This window comes from Pinus tabuliformis, chromosome X, assembly GCF_031772625.1.
Source record: "Pinus tabuliformis cultivar Carrire ecotype Pingquan chromosome X, CPIR1, whole genome shotgun sequence".
Lineage (NCBI taxonomy): Eukaryota > Viridiplantae > Streptophyta > Pinopsida > Pinales > Pinaceae > Pinus > Pinus tabuliformis.
In genome coordinates, this window is record NC_142308.1 from 1,455,352,738 (window position 1) to 1,455,368,729 (window position 15,992).

The 15,992-nt window shown below is 38.3% G+C and overlaps 1 protein-coding gene across 10 annotated transcripts in view; it reads left to right on the top strand.

Moving 5' to 3' along the window:
- The first annotated feature begins 2,623 nt into the window (after positions 1 to 2,623).
- LOC149145503 (uncharacterized) overlaps positions 2,624 to 15,992 on the top strand; it is a 229,214-nt gene continuing 215,845 nt past the window's right edge. For 8 of the 10 annotated variants that reach the window (XM_089446515.1, XM_089446509.1, XM_089446514.1 and 5 more), the window contains exon 1: positions 2,725 to 2,881. The gene's annotated coding sequence lies outside the window, so the exon portion shown is untranslated. Of the gene's footprint in view, positions 2,649 to 2,724; positions 2,882 to 15,992 lie in introns of those variants that run through there. The other 2 variants (XM_089446518.1, XM_089446512.1) reach the window with 2 other exon arrangements.

A 15,992-nucleotide genomic window follows, 5' to 3' on the forward strand; every position in this document is an offset into this window, starting at 1 on the left:
TTTTATAGGTTTCTTAGTTCTTCCTAGCGTTTTGCATGAATAATAGGTCTATACTCTAAATATTTTCTAAAATATCCTTGCTTTGCACCCATCAATAGCAATCAAAGTGAACTAAATAAACTTTGGAGCCCTACTCAATCAAATTTGACCAAATAAGGGAGGTAAGCATGACATTGGCCCTTTTCTAGCATGCACATAATGTTATAGGGAAAGTTTCCACCCATCAATAAAATCAAGGAAAAATGATGAGATGTCTAAAGTTCTCGGACATTTGAAGGTTATCCATACTAAGTGAACCACATGGAAATTCATTCCAAAGATAAAGACTACTTGGTACACATAAGAAAAAAATATAGCAATACCAACATTGTATCAAAATTGAAGTCTTGTTTCTATTTTAAAAGATCAACTTGTTAAGTCTTTCTCATGGGTTGACATTTATTTAATTTATGCCAATATTCATTTGTAGATTATTGTTCAAGTGCAGAAAGTGGTAATGAATGTGGCACACTTATATTAAACATTGGAGTGTCTAAGGGGTAAGGTTCCTTATAATCTAATTAGCGAACTTTTTGTCAACTCTCTTGTTTTGCCTATGCAATCTGTATAGTTCCAATGTTATGATGGAAGGGTTAAGGCATTGTGTTTGATGAGCTATTTGTTAAAGGTGGGAGCATTTCCACTATTGGCTACACAACCCCCATTTAATGCCCTTAAGTGATAAGTTCTCCACATTCATCCCCACTATCTCAACAATTGAGAAGCTGATAGAGGAAGTTGGTCTTATTAATGATAGTCAATGCCCCATAATCTTGGACTTTAACCATGCTCATAACGTTTGGATCCAACTCTTGAGCACAATGATGGTCCACCTCCAAATGCGAGTTTAATCAAAACACACACACACACACACACATAATGATTCATTTAACTATTAATATAAAATATCACATGCATACAAAATTTTACAAAAAAAGAGAATGTTGCAAATACAACCATTAAGAATGCTAGCTAAGATTGAAATTAGGCCAGTTACAAATCAAAGTTCCCTTAAAACTACAATTTAATCCTTGGGTATACTATTGTAGCATGAAAAGGATGAATTCACAAGGTGCTTCTCTTAATTAAAGTGTCAGGCATCTACCATCTATTGAGTGTGATGTCCTGTTACATTGCATGGCAAAGCCAAACTTGATGAACCTAACAATGATGACAACCCCACGATTTCACAAGGTGAAAGACACCAAAATGTTGGGATGGATTAATACCACTGGATGGAATATCAATAACCCCTCTTAACCAACTAGTTAAGCCCCCAATAGTAATAGTAGCATGAAAAGCCTATGACATAACATAACAACAAGCAGAAACAAATGGCTCATGACTAAGGGGAAACACAAATCCAATATTACCAAACAAATGTTAGAATGAGCCCAACAATGGGAGATAGATCATAATAGTTCTTGGGGATTGGTCCCTAACCATTGAAAATAGGGCCATGATTAGTGATTATAGGTTCCCAACCATCACTATTGGGATGATCTAGAGGTATTTCCATGTAAAAAATGGTGAGCACAAGCATGTGGAAGTTGTCATTTTACTAAGAGGGTGAAGGAGGGTAATTGTCCAAGCATTTCCTCTATTCTTAGTTGCCTTCACCTAATCTATGAGATTGTTAAGATCACATTAAATATGCTATAGAAGCACTAGATGGATCCTGGCTCATGGAATAATGGCACCTCCCCATAGATCGAGGATCCATCTTAGGTATGCCACATCCATTTTCACTTTTGCACTCGAACAATAATCTATATGTGTAAGATCACATGAATCAATGAGTTGTTATACTAAATGAAGCTTTTAATATGCCCAATGTTATAAAATAAAGTGCCATTCCTTTTCTTCCAAAATAAAACCTTATCAATTGTGATGAAACTTGAAAGTCAACAACCTAGATAAATTTATCCCCTAATAAATGATGGACATGAGAATAAATTGATTACATGAGATAACCACCAAATTATAAATGTCCTTCCATGAAACTTTATTAGAAAAGGTGGTTGAGCATCTTTACACAATGGTAAAGAAGATAATTAGGTTACAATACCACAAGTGTGTTCTCTCTTACAAACAACGAAATCAACCATGATATGTGATAGAAGTAATTTTATTTTTTCAAGTTCCACCAAAGGCATGAAGGCTTGAAAAATAAAGTTTTCTATTTCAACTTCAATACCCTTTACACACATATAAGAGGTTTGACCTTCATAATTACCTTGCTCCAAAACCTATAGGTAATCATTAATCACTAGTGGCTAGAGCACCTTTCACTGAATCTAGAATCATCCGCCTACTACGCTGGGATAGAGGCACCTTGCCAAAAAAATACTCTTAACTAGTACATTTGAAACCATTTACCAATGCGATGTTGAATGTTGGACCTTAAACTCCAAAAGGCTATAGGAAGGTGGCTTTGCAATCCACCCACAAGGCTAAACCTTACCATGCTCAAAACATATATAAACAACAATTGAAGAGAGGATGTGGGCAAAACCACTTATATTTGATGTGAGCATGGAAGTGGTTGAAGGTCGAGAGGCAGGAGACAAGCCCTTTTTCGTTAAGTCCACTTGTCATGTGACCACAGCGTGAGCTCTCATCCCCTGAATTATATTCCGCAATCGTATAAATTCCTTACGTTCTTGTCTTGTTCTTCACCTCTATTTTAACTGTCTGAAAATAAATTTATTTTTCAAACAAAAATCGCAGGTCGGAAACCACTGTAATCCTAGTCGATTTATCAGAGAGATCTTAGAAAGGAGCGGAAGGCTACTCGCTTAGCTGCTAGTGTTGCACAATTTCGGCGTAAAAATTCATCGAGGTAAAATCCTTTAAACGATTTCAGCAGTATTAGGGTTTTTTTTGGTTTAGCCGTTCTTGAGTATGGGTTTTCTTCAGGCCCAGATCTTTAGTATTCCCGCCTGGGTGTTTTAATTCTTATTTGGTTTAATTGGCATCCGATTAGAAGGCACTCATTTGCAGAATTTGATGAATTTGTTCCGTAGAAGATTGAAATACATATTTTGGGCAATGTCGTTTTGATCCCATTGTTATTAAAGCGGGAAGTAGTTTGAGTTGCATCTAAATTTTAAGTGGGAGGCTGAGTGGCTCGATACATAATTGAACTTAGAACGATATAAGCATCATTGGTTCCTAATCTCATTTCTTCCGCACGTTCAAAGTTTAACAGGATATTTGAAAGAACCACATACGCTTCTGTGAGTTAGGCTTTTACCGGATCGTTAGTCCACTCAGAACACATTTTACAGAAATTTGACTAAACTTTACCAATGTTTTCCAAATTTGTTATGCTTTTACATAGCCCATAGAAGTTTTGTTAAACGCCCTTTTTATCTAACGAATTGTGGGGAAAATTTGGAAATAGTCAGGCGGCAAATATTAGGATGTTTTTATATATTTACCAATACTGGTATATACTATAACCCGGCCTCTGCAACGTTACTTTTTTGCACCAGTGTATAAACACGGAAACATCCTCCAAGTTTTGGGGTTGCACGACATAACACACTTCCTTGGGTATATGTGCCAGGTTTAGGGGTATCTATTTTGCCAAATTTGCCCAGGAATTACATCCGGCCTCATCCCTTTTTGGCATGGCATTTGGGTAGGACAGACGCAACAAGAATGCAATCTTTTTTGACGGCTCAATGCTTTGTGAACCTCCAATGGACCGTGGTCCTCTTGGAATAAACACGGAACAATGTTTACGTTTATTTCTATTTGAAGGTGAATTAATACACTCGGAGGCAGTCGATGCTGGAAACAATTAGGTTTTGTCTGTTTACTGTACTGCCACTGCTTTTGTTAGTGCATAAAATCAGTTATAATGAATTTTGTGTTTTACTATTTGGAGAATACTTTCTGCAGTTATATTATAAGGGTTTCGCTGTACAATTTGGTTTTTCTCGAGTCAGTGGAAATAAAAGCTCTTTTTAAACTGGGATATCCCTTTTAAAACTTCAACCGAAGCCCCCCTGGAATCTGTAATGTCGGTCGCACTTTACATACCTTGTAGATTGGCCAAAATACATGGGCTTGTCCATGGCATACTGCTACCTGACTGCAGATACTTATACGATAAAATAATTTGTGAGGACTATTTAGATTTTTAGGCCATTCACAATTTCTTCTGCTGTTTTCAAAGTTACAAAATTTCAAACTTTCAACAAGATCCAGGTTGGCATTCCTTCTGAAAACGTTACTTTGCAATTATAATTAATCTATCTGCCCAAAAAGGTGGAAGGAGGGAGTCCTAGGATGTTTTACTATGCTTTTCAGGGTTGTATTGGCTGTATATGCATTCGTTACGAGGCTTTTCATAAGGTTCATGCATGTGCAAAGCTCCTTATTCTCATTGTGGTATTGTGTCAGTTGACAGTCAATTCTTAAAGCTTTCTTTTATTAATCTTTTAGTAAACAACTAAATTGTTGTTTGTGTTTTATTTGAAGATTCTCGTTATTTGATTGTAGAAAGTCTCTTTATGTTCTTGTGAGCTATGAAGTGTTCACTCACAAGAGTTGAGGTTTATGAGTTGTCCTTGAAGCAGTTCATCACAAATCCACAATTGGTTTATGGATTTTGTCCAGTCTTTGGACTGGAGTTATGATAGTTATTGGTTGCGTTAGATTGCAATATTCATCTTACAGAGGAGCTATCTCCAATTAATGGTGATTTTTTATTTTCCAAATTCCATTGAAGTTACAATTTATCACATAACATGTACTCTTTGCTGCAATTACGAATTGTTTAAACCAGTGTTTTAGTAAATTAGTGGATCCAGGCAGGAGACTATAACAGTTGTCAGCCTGGTTTCCATTACTGTCTGGACAAATTTCAAGCAAATGAGAATGTAACATGTGACATGTTTCTGACAGATTTTCAATCCCTGTCATCTGATCACATGCTCTTGTTTGACCCTTAATTGCCAAAATTAGAGATCCTATATTACTAACCCAACTAGAAAACATCTTTATTATGCTAATTTATAGACAAGAGAGAAGCAAATAATGTTTGGAAATGGAGGAAGATAAGATAAGAAAATATGTTTTTATTAATCTCCAACCTAATGTCCAACAAATGACCACAAGAGTAAGTCAATGGGATTGAAAAGTACGTCCAGCAAGCATAACGTGGGAGTGCAAAAGACATCTCCTAGAATGTGCCCTAAATTTGCAAGACTTCATTGATGAAATATTTGAACTTCATCAGCCCCAACTTCTACTTTTATATCTCTAGATCACCATGGCAGTGCTAAATTGACTTTGCATGAAAAACCAATATTCAGCAATCAAGCTTTGAATGCAAAGAAAGCTCACAGGTTAAAGGTAAAAGGATATGAATAGGGGCTTTCCTAGTTGATGAAAGCAGGTAGCTTGTTAATCCCTCCACTAGGAATCAAGTCTCCCCACAGACACGCTTGACCCTTTTGGGCTGCTTTTGCTTGTGGTTTTGTTTGCGGTTGGGGCCAGGTGCAAGTCTTGGGTGGCTTTTGCATGAAAAACCAATATTGAGCAATCAAACTTTAAATGTAAAGAAACTTTACAGGTTAGGGCACTTTAGTTAACTAAAATGCCCTCTTTTCCAATGTATTTTCTTCCTTTTTTGGTGTTCTTTTCTAGTCTATATTTCGCATGAAAAAGCAACATTGAGCAATTGAGCTTTGAAAATAAAGAAAGTTTAAGGTTAAAGGTAAAAGGATGTCAATGAGGGCTTTCCTAGTAGGTGAAAATAGGGAGCCTATTAATGCCTTCACTAGGGTTCAAGTCTGCTCAATGACATTTTTGACTCTTCTGGGTTGCTTTTGCTTGTTCTGGTGTTTGTGGTTGGGGCTAGGTGCAAATCTTGGGCAGCTTTTATAACGTGTGGGCTAAGGGTTTATTAAAACAACCTTTTGTTAAACACACAAAATGGTGGAAAACGAAATCAACTTTATTATAATGATCACACAAAGAATGATGCACAATATGTATATATTAATACAATAAGAAAACCGATGATTCAGTTTCTAGGTTTTCTTGGACTCTAATAACTAATCACCATCACACACTAACCCAAACTATAACCCGAGGATTAGGTGTCTAACATCCCCCCTTTAATTCGAAGGGATGTATCAAAGTCCAAGAATGAGAGCTGAAAATACAAAAATGCACCTCAACCAAGAGCTAAATGTCTCTCAAAAATGTTTTTCAAAGGATGACCACAAACCAAGGATGGTGGTTTTTAAGAGAAAATCACAAATGATACAAAAGAAAGGACTCAAGGTTTCGACTAGTGATGGTTTAAGGATGACCATCAACTCTGAAACTATCACAGCAGTTCCTCAAACAAACCAACTCTGGAACAATTCCCCTAGTGGAAGTGCTCCATAACAAATCTCAACATGCTAAAAACATGCAACCCATGCTCATCCTAATAGAGCATAAATAAAAAACTCTGTCTACAACTTTGAATTTGATTCCTGAACTCGAACTCTAGGTTGTAGCAGTACAACTCTGATTATCTCCGACTCAAGCTCACTTGACAAATCTTCGAACCTGTAGCAGACCATCGATTTCGTCAATTCCCCCCTTGTTAGGTGCAGTGTGAGAAGATGAAGTACTCTTCACTGCAAGACTAGTCAACACTTTTGAACATATCCTGTGGTATGACTTGTAAATCTTCTTGTTAGTTTTAAACCAATCCCAAGAAGCAATCCATCCAAAATTAATTTTCTCTCTTGCAATAGTCTTATGCTTGAAACATTTGTTTGAATGATGATTCTTCTTTCCACAATGTTCACAAGGGTGAAGATCATAATAGTGATCTTTCTCATGTCCAATTCTGTCATAATGTTGGCATGTAGCAACTTGTTGTGGAACAACATCCAAAATTCCAGCACTACGAAATTTTATAGGCTTTGAAAAATCAAGCACATGAGAAAAAACATTTTTATCATATCCCACACCAGTTCTGTTTTTGTTGTGCATGATTTCTTCCCAAGGTCTAATGAATGTTTTGGGAACTGTAGGTTTCACATCAAGACTTTCAGCTGCATCCAAATTTGCTCCTGAAATGGTCTGATCCATATCTGATTGGTGATGGGAGTCAGAGTCAAACAATTAGTTGTTTTGAACAAAAACAGGTTCAAAATTCTTCTTTTGTAGTTCTTCTCTCTGTAACTGCGACTCTATTTGGAGAAATTCTAACGTCTCTTGTGCATTTTGCAAATAATTTTTAATGTAAGACAGGGCGTCTTTGTTGATTTGGACATTGTTATGAACAATAGACGACATTAGAGTATTTAATATCTCTATCAAATCATTAATTCTCCCCATTTTTTCCAACTTACTATAAAAAAACAATCAGTTTTGAAAAAGGGTGTCAGATACCACCGAAAATGCATCCACTTACAATGAAAATTTAACAAGTAAAAATGGATAGTCGTTCATACAATGCTGATGGAAAATAAGAAGAGATGAAGGGCAGACCTTCAAGTACACAAAGCCAGTGATACTACAAAGCCAACGACACTACTTGCTTATTCATAAACCACTTCTCAAAGACTTTCACCAAATTATAAAATATGTCACCAGAAAATAATTAACTTCTCAAACAATGCTTCAAAATCTTATCAACACTCCACTCTCAGTGTTATTCCAATCACAATTTACTCAATAAAAAACAATATTGCTTTAAAATCCCATGAGAGGCCAATGTGATTTATAAGCAAACAAAATCCAACCTGACCATGTGATGAGTCCTTTGGAGTTGATGAAAATCTGCTGCTGAACGTACAAGGAAAAGTGGACTGACACTCACTTCATTTGACATCAACAAATATATACACATGAAGTCGCATAGTCCATTCTTTCATATACCAAGCAAGCAAAAAATTCAAGTGCGTTGTAATATGCTTCGTCTTTGGGATCAATTCGAGCAATCACTTTGAATCTCTGACAATTACATGTTGTGCCCACTAAATCACTTTGACAACAATTTTGCGATAACCACAAAATTTTCATTCTTTGTGTGATCTTTATAATAAAGTTGATTTCATTTTCCACCATTTTGTGTGTTTCAGGTAGACCCCCAGATAGAGGGTTTGAGCATGTCATAGAGTTAGAGGAAGGGGTTTAGGAAATTATAACTAGCCCTTACCACCATCCCAAGGTATACAAGGACAAGATAAAAAGGACTATCAAAGAGTTGTTGCGATTGGGCCACATTTGTTCTAGTTCTAGTCCTTTTGCTTCTTCGGTGGTGTTGTCCAAGAAGAAAGATGGCATCTTGAGGATGTGTATCGATTATCAGGCACTTAATATGATGCAGGAGCATGAGGCTTGAAGGCAAAAGGCTTCGAACTTATTCCAAAAATACAAAAAAAGTTTACAAGCAAAGGAGTGGGATCCTTTAGCTATCAATTTACAAGCTTTCTAGATAGGATTTGAGCTAGGATTTAGGGATTGAGTGATTTTGTAATTAATTCATGTAGTTTAGATTCAGTTGAGATTCTCGAGGAGAATATCAACCAGATTAGATATTGTTTAAGATTAGGCAGATTCGATCTAGTGTTTAAGGATCTGATTGTTAGATGAAATGGTATTTATGTAAGTTCTGAATGATTGTAAAGGGATTTTTGACTGATTCGGCTTGTTTTGGCCATATAAGATTAAGTTGCAGAAATTATATCTCTGTGTATTTTTGTGTATAATTGGTCAATCCCGGAGGTGTTGCATCCCTCCGTAGTACCTCTGTGTATTATTGAATTTCTAGTTTGGCCTGAGAATTTAGAGTTTGTGTGATCTAGTGTGATTGCATTTAATTTCTTTTTTGCCGTGTATTAGCAACTGTGGGGGTGGAAGTGTACGGATTTCTTGATCGGGGTTGAAGCTCCGCACTCATTCCTAGCCATTGATTTCATTTTCAACGTCTTACGTCACAGTCAACGGTGGGGGTTGGGCCTGTTTTTAACCCGTGTGCTAATAGAAGTCTCGCGAGCCATAGGATTTAATGGCCTCTGTTATCCAATGGATATCGGGTCTTAAGATGATCGGACGTTAATCTCAAAACCGGACCCGAACTTTTATAGACCAAGGGTTTATAAACCTTATTGGCTCCGTGAGGGTGAGTAAATGTCGTGCAGATCCCCATGCGATGCTGATCGGTGGATCACTGCTGACCACTGACCGTTGGATTAATATTGCATCACATCATTCATGAGTGAATGAACCTTGGCCTGGAGAAATTGCGATTTGCGATGCTTAGAGGACTTGTAAAGCACTTGTCATTGTGACTAAAATTAAGCAGTTTTGCTAATTTAGTAGAATAGATGACTTTGGAGGTAGATGATTGATACTTTGCAGGAAATCCAAGAGGAAATTCCGTCCGAACTTGCGGAAATCATTTCTGGATTTGAACGATTGTCCATAACACCTGCACCCAGGCCACCATAATAAGAAAATAATCAAGAATTGATATTTGATTCCAAGGATTGATGAACCGATGGACGAGTTAAAGGGAGCAAAGTACTTCTTGAAGATAGATCTTCGCTCTAGCTACCATATGATTAGAGTTCGGGAATAGGATATCTCAGAGACTACTTTCCGGTGCCATTATGGGCACTACGAGTTTTTGGTTATGCTATTTGGGCTAACTAGTGCCCTCGCTACATTTCAATCCTGCATGAACCAAATGTTCAATAAACAATTACGGAAGTATATGTTGGTCTTCTATGATGACATGCTCATTTACAACAGGACTTGGGAGGATCATCTCAACCATTTGGATGAGGTGTTGGAAATTCTGGAAGAACAACTCTAAGCAAAAGAGCCCAAATGTGAGTTTGGTATGACTGAGATGCTTTATTTGGGGCACGTGATCGGTGAAAATGGGGTCTATGTACACTAGGAGAAAATCAGGGCAATCATGGAGTGGCGTACCCTGAAGAATGTAACAGAATTGAAAATCTTCCTAGGCCTTTGCACATATTACAGGAATTTTGTTAAGGGGTACTCACAACTGATGACACCTCTTACATACCTCTTTAAGAAGAGAGCTTTTTGTATAGACAGATGAGGCACAGGTGGCCTTTGAGAGGATGAAACAAGGGACGAGTTCATGTCCTGTGCTAGCGTTACCAAACTTCACTCAACCATTGGTGCTTGAGTATGATGCTTCAAGGATAGGGATAAGAGCCGTATTGATCCAAAATAACCATCCCATTTCTTTTGAGAGCTGCAAACTCAAGGAATATGAATGACATTATTCAATATACGACAAGGAGATGTTGGCCATTATGCATCCATTGGCCAAATTCAAACAATAGTTGTTAGGGAACAAATTTAAGGTGAAGACAAATCACCACAGCTTAAAGATCCTCATGGGAGCATAAAGAGTTAAGCGAGCGACAACAAAAGTGGATCAACAAATTACAGGCGTATGATTTTGAGATTGAGTGTGTTAAGGCCAAGAACAATGTGGTAGTTGATGCCCTTTCCAGTATGCCACCCACTCTCTCTCATAGAGATCACAACTAACTAGAAATCCATCCTGCTAGTTGAGTACTCCAAGAACAAATTTGCTTTTGAGATCCTTGATGGGATGATTTAGGATGACAGGTATTGTGTCATATATGACGTTATTTACTACAAAGACAAGATCTACTTGGTACCAAAGTCTCAACTTAAGGAAACAATCATGCATGCAACACACAATGCACCATTGGCAGGGCACCCTCGGTATTTGAAAACTTACAAACAGGTCATGGAGAGGTTCACATGGAAAGGCCTTAAGACTGATGAGTTGAGATTTGTAAGGGAGTGCAACATCTGCTAACAAAATAAAGCAGATGATACTCATTTGGTAGGGTTACTTCAACCACTTCCCATTCCAAAGAAAAATGGGAAAGCATTTCGATGGACTTCATAGGCTTACCTCAGGTGCAAGGGTAGGACTGCATTATGTGGTGGTTGATAGACTCACAAAGTTTGTGCATTTCTTTGCCATACATTCCTGATTTTTGGCATCATAGGTAGTGGATTTATTCTTCAAAGAGATATTCCGATTGCATAGACTGCCAAAGACCATTGTCAACGATAGGGACAATAGATTCATGGGAGGATTTTAGTAGGAATTCAGATTGGTGGGATAGAGTTAACTTCGAGTACCAGTTATCATTCGAAAACATATGGGTAGACCGAGATAGTCAATAGTGGCTGGAGGGCTATTCGAGAAACTATGTGTCGGGCCAACAAAAAGCTTGGATAAAGTGGTTGCACTTGGGAGAGCATTGTTATAACACCACTTATCACATGTCGATTGGGATGACTCCCTACAAAGCCTTGTATGGGTATGAGGCACCCATGCTTGTAGATTAGGTGTTTGGAGACAACAGGGCACCTATAGCTAAGGACTGGATTCAGGAGAGCCAGGACATATTGCGACTCCTCAAAGATAATTTGCAAATGGCTCAGAATCAACAAAATATACATGTAGATAGGCATCGGGTGGAGCGTAGCTTTGAGGTTGGGGACCTAGTATATCTTCTTCTGCAACCCTATCGACAATCATCACTTAAAAGGAAGGGGGCAGAGAAACTGAAACCTAGATTTTATGGACCCTACAAGATTGTGAGGTCTATAAGAGATGTGGCTTATGAGCTGGAGCTTCTAGAGGGGTGTAAGATACATAATGCCTTCCATGTTTCACGCCTCAAGAAGGCCCTGGGGCAACAATTGTCATGTCTATTGAGCTTCCACCATTAGACGAAGAAGGGAATTTTATAATGATACTGGAAGAAATTTTGGAGGTAAGGGAGCAGAAGTTAAGAAACCAAACCATTAAAGATTATTTGGTCAAATGGAAAGATTTGCCTGTCGAAGATGCCACTTGGGAAGGAGAAAAGGTGGTCCAACATCCTGGATTGAAATTGCTTGAGGACAAGTAATCTTGGGCGGGGAGGACTGTAATGCCCCCATCCGCTTAGACATAAGGGGATGACTATGCAAGCCTAATTAAGTTCTCGTAGGCTAGGACGAGAAAATCAATCAAGGGAACACAATTTGTCTAGGAGAAATCTTTATAAAAGCTAAAAGGGGGAAATGGGACATGGGTCCTAGGCTAATGAAAAGTCACTTTTAAATTATAAAGTGAGAAAACCCACTAAAGTGACTTTATTAAAATAAAAGGTAAAAAATGTGGCAAAAGAGTTAAGAGAGTTATAAAAAGGGGAAAATGAGGAGTTTCTCCTCATTTTTGCATATGTTCACTTCAAATTTAAAATTTTGGAGAACTATTAGGAAATAGACTAGGATTTATGGAAGCTCTCATTCTAGTTGTTGGTTCTGGTGTTGAAACTATACACTCTAGTTGGTATTGGAGCAAAATCACTCATATTTCAACATTGGACTTCATTATTGACGAAGAAAAAGACAATGGTAGAGATTGACTAAGTTTAAGGTGTTATCAGTGGATTTTATAAGTCCATATTTGGTATTCTATATTCTCTTTGCAGACCCAGTTCCATGCTCTGTTGGGATTGAGTTCACATCTGGAAGACGCTGATTTTTTCCTTCTCATATCAAGCCAAGGGCTTCTCCTTTGTTGGCCGAGTTGCATTCTATTGTTGCCGGCTGAGTTGACTATTCTGTGGGGGCCTAGTTTTGCTATTGTAAGAGGGTTGAGTTCTATCTTTTATGAGGGCCGAGTTTTATCATTAAAAGGGGTCAAGTTGTGTCAAAGGGTTGAGTTGGTATAAGGGGACAAAGTTCTGTGAGTTGTCAAATAGAGGACGATTTTAGTGTCTTTGGGTAGTAATTGCTATAGGCTAAGTGCCTTTATCCCTGAGAATGAGTTGCAGACTGTTAAAGGGGTCGAGTTCCTATTCTGGGTGCCCATTTAACTATTGGAGATATCATTCATTACTTGCTGGATTCCTGTTGGGAAGGCTGCATATTTATTCTTTGTTATGTCAATACATCTCTGTGGCTGAGTTTCTACATTTATCTTTTGAGCGTGAACCTATAGCCAAACTATTGCACAAAGTTTGCTGTCATTTGTTGCCATATATCTTTTAACAATGTTGTGGAAAGCTATATCAGTGGTATGTATGTCCTCTAAATTTAATATCAATTAGATACAAGCTATTTATGATGTATTTTCACGGTGTATTTGTGGTACCGTGTTTATTTTTATTGAAATAAATTACAAAATGTGCAGCTCCAACCATATGTACACAAATTGTTTGACGAAATACCTTAGTGCCAAACTCAGTGAAACTCAGAAATTCTAGTGAGAAAATTTGAAATATTCCAAGGGGGTATCTTACAGAGATTGCTTGATCCGAGCCCTTTCCTGACTTGTCACCCTTTGTGCCTGTGTCCACCCTTTTCCCATGCGTCCAACTCTACGCATCCCCTCATTTCCCATGCCTGTGTGTTTTGTTGCGATTGTGATGTCCTGTGACTATGCACACACTTTTTACACTTGGCCTTGATTGTAACTCAATTGTGACTTGTTCAATCTCGACCCAAGCTTGTTCAACCTCCTCTCCTTATCCATCCACTTCCATCTCTACACTAGTTTGTGCCCTCATCTCAAGCCCTCATGTCAACTAGATTGAACCAACATTGTGACTCTTGGTGGAATCAACTCTCCAACGAGGGTTGCGCGCGATGTAGTGCATTGTCCAATGCCTTTGGGTGATTCACCACTCCAACCCATTTTGATGATCCCAATACATATTATCTGTCCCTCTCCTTTGTTAGGGGTGTAGATTCCTCCTCATCTGTAGTCGGTCTAAGGGAAGGGGGGCAGATTCTTGTGTTTGGGAAACCACCAACGTTAAAGTAATCCAAGGTCCAAAGGATTTGGAAGATGGGAGAGAATTCTTGGAATCAAAAAACTTGGCATTACATATAGAGGTTGATGATCTCACAAAATGGGTAACAATAATCGAAGAACATAACAAATAACTGAAGGATTAGTTGAATGACAACAAAGAGCAAGTTGTCCACCACCGCCCCCTATTGAGACTTTATATGTAGAGCTTCTAGATTTGAAAAATACGTAGGAGTAAATCAGGTCTTAGCAAGCTGCCTTTAAATAGGAAATGGAAACACGTATCAACAACAATTGAGGAGGTGGTACATGCTAAACTCATGGAGGAGCATACTAGGTGGGCACAATAATTGAATCTTAAAGTGAGAGGGCTCCCTTTACCTCTTCCATCCTTTGACACCATGGTGGTTGAGACCTTATTCCTTAGGGATAATTTGGATCTCCCTAATGTGCCCCTTGATTGGCTTGGCTTGGGTCTGATTCCACTCCTTTTCTCTAGTTCAGGTTTGTGGTTGATTGGCTTTAGGCTTTTAAAGCTAAGAAGAAGCTATTTTCTCTTCCCAATAAGATCTCCCTTAATGAAGATCTCACTAGAACACATGTTGTAGAGCTCAAATGCTCTAGGCAGTTGGTTATAATAGCACACCAGGCAAGGAAATGGGCAGTCATTGAGAACCTCAGAGCAAGCATTTGGGACTCTTTTCCACCTCGGTGGAAACCCCATTCTAGGACTTCCAAATGACGGTTTCATTGGGAGGGGCAAGATGGAATATCCATTTCTATTAGTTATTGGGATGGCATTGGGTCTTTTTGGTTGTCGGCGATCGCCTAGTTTATTTTATGGTGCTCTTAGATTGTTGGATATCTTATTCACATCATCGAGACACATGAGAGCCTTGTTCCACCTCTCCTGGTTGTTACTTGATAGTGATACAATCATTTTGTAGCATGTAGACATAAAACGAGGAGCTCAGATGGTATCAAAGGTTTAGGTAGTTTTGCTTGCATCGTTAGAAACTCCCTTTGGAGCAAGATTTCCTTGGTGTCCGTAGATGAGTTTTCTAGATTTATGTGGGTTTAGGATTGAGGTGTTTCCCTTCTCCCTAGAGACATTTACATTCTTGTCTATTACTTCCCTCCAACTTCTTCATCGTATGCTATTCATAATGGGCCTGATGGGGACCCTTTTTTTGATTTGTATGATAACATCACCCAATACTTAGTAGTTTGAGAGGTTGTCTTCCTAGGTGACTTCAACTCTTGCACAAGAGTCCACTAGATTCCTCTCTCTAATCGGTTAGACCCACTCTCCAAAGGTACTTGGCAACTTGCCTTTGAACACAATAAATACTTGCAAAACTAATTGTTAGTGCAAGAGGAGTCTTGTCATATAGAGGGAAAGTTGAATTTGTTGTTCAACCGAGAACAACAAATTGCAACAATGCTCAAGATATGGCAAGCTCAAAGGAGATTGCAAATAGTTACAAATATCCCCTCCCTAGACAATAATGCCCTTTGGCAATGCATAAATCAAGTAACTTAAGCAAGATAAACCCAATGGAAAATATTCATAGCATCAAAATCAAATGGAACATTTTACCTCATCCTCAAGAAATAACATCACAAGAACAAGAAGTATCCCCCAAAGACTACTTTTATTGCAATAGAAATTTGAGTATAGTAACAAGCATAGAGCTTCCAGCCATGGGAAATGAGCTCTCATAGTGGATTTATACAAAAATGGGAGAAGATCCCAATGGAAAAGTCCAATGACAAGTGGAGATGATGACAATCCAATGAAGGAAATCAAATCACAAGTGTAGAAAGCTATCAAGCGAAGTGTGCGATCGAACTCTATTAGGTGGCATCCAAGTGCTATGCGTACTCTCTGCTCGTATCACTGCTTCAAGAAATTTGAGTTTGATTGGTTGTAATGTGTGGAGAAGGTAGGTGGTAAGGGAGGCACACTCCCAATGAATCCTCAACCATCAAAAGCATATGTGACACCTCTCAAAATCGAACCCATCTCTGCCCATAAATTTCTTGTGGCTCTGTCCCAAACTGTTGTGTGTAGATCCTGAAGTCAAGTGCTGTG